General features: G+C 42.3%; 1 long non-coding RNA gene across 1 annotated transcript; it reads right to left on the bottom strand.

Annotated features, from left to right (window-relative positions):
- Positions 1 to 391: 391 nt before the first annotated feature.
- Positions 392 to 8024, bottom strand: LOC117044715. Its single transcript, XR_004426315.1, has 3 exons — positions 7845 to 8024; positions 2585 to 2733; positions 392 to 719 (listed from the first exon to the last, which is right to left on the bottom strand). It is a non-coding gene; the product is annotated as an uncharacterized LOC117044715 (long non-coding RNA).
- Between the last annotated feature and the right edge of the window lie 239 nt (positions 8025 to 8263).

Below are 8263 nucleotides of genomic sequence, written 5' to 3' on the forward strand. Positions count from 1 at the left end.
AAATTAAAATCAAACTGCTCTGCTCTCGAATATGGAGTGAATTGTTACACTTTATTTAAGCAAGTCGACTTGGCTACAGTAGCACATATTTAAGATTACTTGAATAATTATTTAAAACCAGGCTTTCTTTTGTTACTGATTTATGTTTTTTGTTTTGTTTTGTTACTAGTTTCTTCCTTTTATTATGACTTTGTTAATAAAATTTAAAAGGCAGCAAAAAGGCAGAGCCTATTGTCTTTTATTCCAACAGCTCTACAAGACACAATTGTTGCTTCTTCTTGACTCTGTAGCCTCAGAAGTATGATTTATTGTTAAATAATGATTTGGATAATCCTACTTTTAAAAGATATATAAACAAATCCTAAGCATTTTTAATTGGAACTACGTCTGACTTTCTTGTGCTGTGTAATCCTATGCATGTTTACTCAAACCTGGAACTTACTCTCAGGTAAGTGTGCTTAAGGAATGTTACCTATATATCTGGATATGTTCAAAGACACCACAATTGCTTACTGCAAAGTAAAGCTACAATCACAACAACTTGCATTAATGCTCAATCTGGTACAACTTTATTGCTGTCAATAAGTTTTAATTTTATTGATAAAAATCAAACTATCTCCATTCTTCCTCCTTCACAGTCTTCCACTGGACATTTCATTTTAACTCAATGCCTCAAAGCACTGCCGGTGAAAACAAATGACACACAACTGGCGCCACACCTGAGATAGAAATAGGAAATGTCATTTCCATCATGGCTTCCGAAACAGTCAATTCCTACCCAGAATATAATGTTACCAGTGGATAGTTTCCCACATACTCCAACTCTGTTAAGTGTCCAGATTAAAGCACGGAACAACATGAGAAGTCAGTGTTATACCGAAAGGTGATCAGAACACTCATAATTTGCCACCAATGGCTGATTATAATTCTCCATGTACCGTATTGGCCCAAATATAAGCCGCACCTTTAAAATTCATGGGGAGGGGGGAGACAATACCCGAATATAAGCTGTTCCCTTAAAATTCAGCAGGTACAAACAAAGTAACAACAAAATAAGTAGATAAGTAACATAATACTGTATATTCTGGCTTATAAAACTACTTTTTAATCCAGGAAAATCTTCTCAAAAGTCAGGGGTCTTCTTATACGCCAGGTGGAGAATCTGCGGTCGAGTATATCTCAAACTCTATATTTTAACTGGAAAAGTTGGGGGTTGTCTTATACGCCCAGCCGTCTTATACACCGGAAAATACGGTTTTTATTTTCTCTTTAGTTTATACATACATGCTAAACCTTGGAATGTTCATTGTGTCCAATTGTTTATTGTGAATATTGACATGTATGAAAAGGATGGCTGTAAACCAATTGAAAAACCAATAAAGATGTCTATTTAAAAAATTCAGCAGGCACTCACACCCGCTCCGTTTTACCATATGTCTGTTTCAGCAGCGATATTGTAAAGGCCAATTTTTGTAAGGTCATGAATATTTCAGCCACACTTTAACTTTTCACGGTCAGAATTTGGGGGTGGGGGAGTGTGGCTTTATGTTTGGGCCAATACGGTATATATGGGGCATAAGATGTTTGCCATGGGAACAAAACCCCAGACTTGGCCATGACTGTGACCACCATTTTATCTGGATTGGTCTTTACAGTAGTTGGTGAAGTTTCATGCACTGCTTCCCCAGTTCAGACACTGTTTCACAGATAAGCCAACAATATTAATCATTGCATTTCAATTCTGCTTGTCCCTTCCACCTTTAGATTACATTCAACTAGTTCTGTAGAATTCGAAGAATGGAAGAACAGCAGCACTTGCAGTTGAGACCATTTCTCAAAATATGTCAATCGTGCTTTTTTTTTTTTACAAAAAGAAAATGTGCGGGTGACCAGCAAATGACCCTTGAGCACACCTAATCTTCTACCAACCGCCTGCTGGACCTTCCCTACCAGTGTGCAGGTCAGGTCAGGTCAGAGAGCAGAGATAATGTTGAAGGGTGCCACTAGGTTTCCAGATACATAAAGGGTATCCACGATTGCTAACCCAAACCTGCCTGCATTACAACAGTGAATCCCAAATGATGGATTAGAATGTCTGTGCTGGGCAGTCTCTGGAATGGCAACTAGTAATCAGCACAGTCAATCCAAAGAGGTGGGTAATTTCAGGGTCAGAGTTTGGCACTTGCAGATCTGTTCTGAACAGACTCAAACCCACTGCCACTCCTCAAAGGGCATGGGATTGTCTTTAGGAAAATATCTAGAGCCAGGGCGTTATTAGAAATTTCATTTCAGAAGAGGCAGGGATTTGAGAGAAATGTTTTAGGTGCTTTCCCATTTTACTTTTTTGGATGCCATCAGGAAATAGAAATAGGCAGTGGACGTTCTGGCTCTGGTATTTTGCATAAAAGGACAAGAAGAGCCTTGCTGGACCAGACAAAACACCTATCTAGTACAGTATCTCTTTTCTCAGTGACCAGTCTATGGGACGCCAACGGAACCCATGACAAATGATGAGTTTACTACTGGTATATATGATTCATCTACAAAGAGCTTGGAGGCTAAATGCTGCTGCCACTGTACTTACCTACAGGCTTTTGTTGGAATCCTGAGATTCCCAGCCATCTTTGCTCTTTTTTGAAAGGACATTTCTATCTTCAGACATACACTTAAAAAATATGACGACAGTATGTATTAAAACGGTCCAGCACCAAAAGATAAGTAAGTATGGCATTCCTGTTAACACAAATAAGACACAAATTGTTTCATTTGCCTTGGACTACAATAGAAGATTCATTTCAGGTTCCTATCGTCTATGGTCTGTTTCCATTACAGTCCATTGTGCAATAAGCCAAACATCCTTACTTTTAAGTACTGCCTGGCAAATACTTGCCACGGCAGCATTGATTAAAAAGCTTTAGAGAAGATGAAGGCTAAAACTCCAGGACATATCTTTCTAGAAAAATTCTGCCTTGCTTAACTCTCATTACTATACATATTTACCTATGGAACAATGGACCGATTGCCTCACCTCCTGCTTTGACCTTCTGGCTGCAATTCACTTTGTTGCATAATGAACTGGATTCCTCACATGGCAATAGATCCCCAGTAAAATTCATTGGTTTGTTTCTGTGAGGCACCTGGATGTCACTGCTAGCCAATAAATATAGATCATGAACATCAGTATGATCTATAAGGTCGCATGTACCTACCATAAGAAGCTGTCTTATCCTGAGCCAGAAAATTGGTTCATCTAGGTCAGTATTGCCCATTTTGACTAGCAACAACTCTCCCAGGATTCAGACAGGAATCTTTCCCTGGAGATCCCAAGGATTTAACCTGGGACCATTTGGATGCAAAGTATGCATGCCACAACACTGCACTGTGCTCCCTTCTTATTCATCTGAAGCTACTGCAGCTGTAACAGTGGTTGCCAACACAGCAGCTATGGGTTCAATAGCACCCTTAAGGTCTTCCCTGATACCTATGAATTCTCTGAGCCTCCCCATGCACTGCCCCTTTGATCTTGAGTTGGTGAGAGTGGTTACCCCCTTCTTCCATGAAAAGTACATGGAGCTGAAAGAGGAAGCTGAAAGAATGACACTCTTTCCCACTTCCTCTTCCAACTCTATGGATTTTTCAAGACTCAGGTCGATTCTACTGGATCTGTCTTTTAACCAGAGGTACTTGGGAAAAGCAAAGTGTGTGTGCATGCACATTCTATTTTTCCAGGGAGGAGAGATAAAAGTAACAAGAGGGATGGCATCCATAGAACTTACTCAAAAATCATCTGCTCACGGTCGTAAAAAGACTTGAGATTGCTGAGCTGTAAGAATTGACCAGTTCCAGCAGGGAATTATCTGGCACAGAAAGTGATCGCCTATAGTATGGAAGAAGTGGAATGTGAAGCCTCTCCTTTCCTGTCTCACTGTTCTGTATAATCATATCTTACCTGTAAGCAGCCAGCTTAAGTCTGTTTGGCAGACCACTTTGCTAATATAGGTGAGTGCAATGTAATTTAAAAGCACTTGAGCGCAATGCAGCCAAGCACTTCCAAAAGTAACAAAGACCCATGGTGGCATCGGAAGTCCAGAAATAAATGATCAGGTGACAAGAATGGTAAAAAAAGGAGATGGTACCAATCATGCAGAAACCCTAAATAGATAGCTTCCAATTCTAAACTATGTTGAGTAGCTGTGGTATTTTAAAAGCAAAGGGTTAAGGATTACAGTACTTCTTGAAAATTTGAGCATTTAATCAAGTGCAATAATTGTGAATAATCCCTTTGTTATGACAAAGACTCTTTGTTTCGGTGCTTTGGATTTCAAAAGTCATGAGATCTGCTGAAGAGAAGCAGACAGAACAGAGGTAAAAGGTGGATAGTACAGTCATTTCAATACTTATAACTTGCTCTAGCAGCGGACCAGGAGGCGATAACCATACTGCTTCCACATTCTTGGGCAATCTTTGTGGAAAATACAATGGCAGGAAATTTTCCCTGCTTCAGACCATTGGTTCACATAGCTCAGTACTGCCCACAGTGACTAGCAGCCTGTCTCCAGCTGTTTACCAGATGCCAGGGACTGAAACCAAGAAATTCTACACAAGAGATAAAGAATGTAGTATCCTCTGGAAGTTGTGGACTAGAACTCCCATCAGCCCCAGTCAAGAGTCAATGGTGAGTTAAGATCAAAACTGTGGTCCACAACATCTGGAGCGGAAGGTACCATTTTTGCTACATGAAAAGTCCTTCCACTGTGCCATTGCACAGGTGGCTCATTTGGGAACAGCTTGGTTCTTCCTCAGCTCCCCACAAAGACATCGCAAGCAAGCATTCTTTGCTAAAGTCTGTGAAAAGCTGAAGAATACCTGGTGCTCCTGTCAAAACACAATAGTGACTTGGGGTGTGTGTGGCTGCCACAGAGAGGGAACTTCCACACAATTCATCTGCTCAGCTAAGAGCACAGGCATTAATGTCAACTAGTTTTGGAAAAAGAAAGGGTACTGTGACCCAGCAGATCTTCCTGCTTGTTTGCTCAGATAACCTGCATCCACAATAGGATTGAGCAAGGGGAGAGGGGAAGAAATTAAACCTTCCAAATGTTGGCAGGCTTCAGCTAAGCCACTTCTCAGCTCAGTTTCCTGGTTTTACTGTACTGTCTAATCACAAGGATAAAAATGACAAGGAATACTGGTATTTGGCCTGAGCCTAACGAATAGGCAATGCTAGATACATAAGCTAGAAAGCTAGCAAGTCAGGGAGAAAGTCAGGCTACAACCTCTCCTCCTCATGCTTGCATTCCACGTGCAAGCTTTTTTTTTTTTAATGTGATGGCAAATAGCCTTCCTAACCTGCATGCCAATACTGTGTATCTTTTCCAGAATATTTTGACTTCGCTCTTATGACTGAGGTATGTCTGAATGTGTCATGAAGGGTAGAAAAGGGGAAACTCAACAATGTGTGGGAAAGGTTGAATTTTAGAGAGGGAGAGAGGAAGTGGAAATGATGTATAGAGGGGCCTTTGCCAGCTTGGTGCCCTCCAGAGGTTTTGGGTTGAAACTCCCATCAGTCCCAGCACAAGGCTGATGGGAGTTGTTGTCCAAAACTCCTGGAAAGCACTAGGTTAGTAAAAGCTGGCCTAGATTCACTCAGTGTTGGAAATGTGCTTTTTGGCTATGCTGAATTCCACCCCCTTTTCCTCCTCTGCCCCCCTTAAGCGCTAGCACAGCAGGGAGAAAAAGCAATGCAGATTATAATCAAGTGGTTCAATTGACCAATAAAAATTGGTAGGAAGACCAATAACAGGCCCAATGAACAGATGCTAACCTATAATCCATTTTACTTAAGATGCTCTGGACATACAGTGGCAGCAGCATTTGTACTCAGAAAACTTGGCTTTCGAAGAGGCTGAAAAATGTTTTCAGAAGATTGCTCAGCATCCCTTTATGAATGCCAAGGAACAAAATTATTACACCCCAGCCAGACCAAGCTTTCCAAATGCAAAAAAGAAAAGAAAAAGAAAGAAAGCTTAAAGCTACTTAGTAAAGAAGGCAATCTCTAGAATTATCTTGGACAAATGCCAGTCTCTGGGGGACAATACTAGTTAGAGGGATGAGATTGGCCACTTTGGAGAAACAAAATGCTGAACTAGATGGACATTCAGTCTGATCCAGCAGGGCTCCTCTTATGCTTTTGTGTTGCCTTTCACAGAAATCATTGAGTCTTCATCCCCAACCGTAATAAAGGCTACATACATTCATCCTTTGTTACCCTTGCCCCCCACCCACCCCACTTTCTTGTGCCCTCATCCTCCTGGCCTATGTCTAAATTTGAAATGTACATGCTTCACACCAGGGGACCACCTTTTACTTATGTTATTTTGCAGAACAAGAAAGGTATATGAATGAAACGTCAACAGCAACAGGGCCTACAGACCTTCTGAGCTCTAAGCTGGTGTTGCTCAGCGATTAAGATCATAAGCTATGATAGAGGCACAGGCACCCCTAGTTTAAACCCAGGTTCAACCATGAACTCACAAAGGCATACCCTTATGTCAACAAAAGGTGAAGAGTGAGGTAAACCTCAAACAAGTGCCAAGAGGGAAAAATAATGAATTGCCCACAGCGTTCCAATTAAAACTTTATCAGGGTGACAACTACAAAATGGAAGATTTTATCAAAACACCTTGAGCAACTCTGTAAATTCTTCTCTGTTACTGTCCTCTCTTTGCTCCTCTGTGAGTTCAGTCACGATTGTCTCCTGCGCTTTAGAGAAGTCGCTTTGTCTCCTCAGCCCTTTCCATGCCTTTATTTTCATGTGAGGCAATTGTGGGTTGACTGGGAAGCAGCCCCACCTGCAACTTCACATCCACTTCCTGGAAGAGTCACACACCGTGAGTTGTCGTCTGTATGAAACACACAACAAGTAAGCTTCTGCTGCATGTAAGGGCATCACACATTCAGGATACCTGCACAATCGGGTGTCCCAATTGTGTAGAGCCCCTATGTGTCAGCAGGAATTTGTGGCTTGAGGTTTTTATTACAGAGAAGCAGGTGTGGTGTTGGGAGCAGGGCTAAATGTGCAGTCTCACTTTTCGGTCAACACACAATTGCCCTACACCAGCCTTTCTCAAACTTGGGTCCACATATGTTAGGTCCGCATCATCCCTGACCACTGGTCCTGGTAGCTAGGGATTATGGGAGTTCTAGGTTACAAGGAACCAGGCAGAGGGCCTTCTCGGTAGTGGCGCCCGCCCTGTGGAACACCCTCCCATCAGATGTCAAGGAAATAAACAACTATCTGACTTTTAGAAGACATCTGAAGGCAGCCCTGTTTTGGGAAGTTTTTAATGTTTGATGTTTTATCGTGTTTTTAATAGAGTGGTGCCCCGCTAGACGAAAATAATTCGTTCTATGAGTGTCTTTGTAGAGCGAATTTTTCGTCTAGCGAAGTGGCAATGCAGCGCGGAGGTTTTCGCGCCGAAAAAAAATTGTCTTGCGAGGCAGCCCCATTGACTTCTCCGTCTTGCGGGGCAGCCTTCCGCTAGCGAATGCCGTTCGTCTAGCGAGTTTTTCGTCTAGCGAGGCATTCGTCTAGCGGGGCACCACTGTATACTGTTGGGAGCTGCCCAGAGTGGCTGGGGAAACCCAACCAGATGGACAGGGTATGTACCAGTAAGTATGTATGTACGTATGCATAAATAAATAAATAAAATTATCTAGTCCAACAACATCTGGGCACCCAACACACAAGGCTGCCCTACACACAAGTAACACATGAATGGGGCTTTAATTTTCAACCAGCTTTCCCACCCATCGAATACATGGGGGCAATAATACCGGCCTACCTCACAAGGTGTTAGAAGGATAATTGAGTTATTATATGTGATGCACTTTGAGCTGGTGGGGCAAGGGCTTCAATCTGGGAAGCATGCACTAGTAGAACTTGGAATGCCCAGAAGATTCTGGTGCTCAGCAGGACAATGGACACCTCCCTTCCTATCAAGCTACGATTCACCATTCCCTGGGGTAGCTCATTTGGTACAGCAGGAGACTCTTAACCTCAGGGTTGTGGGTTTGAGCCCCACGTTGGGCAAAAGATTCCTGCATTGCAATGGGTTGGACTAGATGACCCTCATGGTACCTTCCAACTTTACAGTTCTATAGTTCCATGATTCTCAGGGCCCCAACAGGTGTGTTGGGAAGGACCTTCACCCAACCCCAGAAAAATAGGAGTAACAGGCGGGCAGCCACCCAAGCTGTCTGG

This window comes from Lacerta agilis, chromosome 3 (genome assembly GCF_009819535.1).
Source record: "Lacerta agilis isolate rLacAgi1 chromosome 3, rLacAgi1.pri, whole genome shotgun sequence".
Taxonomy (NCBI): domain Eukaryota; kingdom Metazoa; phylum Chordata; class Lepidosauria; order Squamata; family Lacertidae; genus Lacerta; species Lacerta agilis.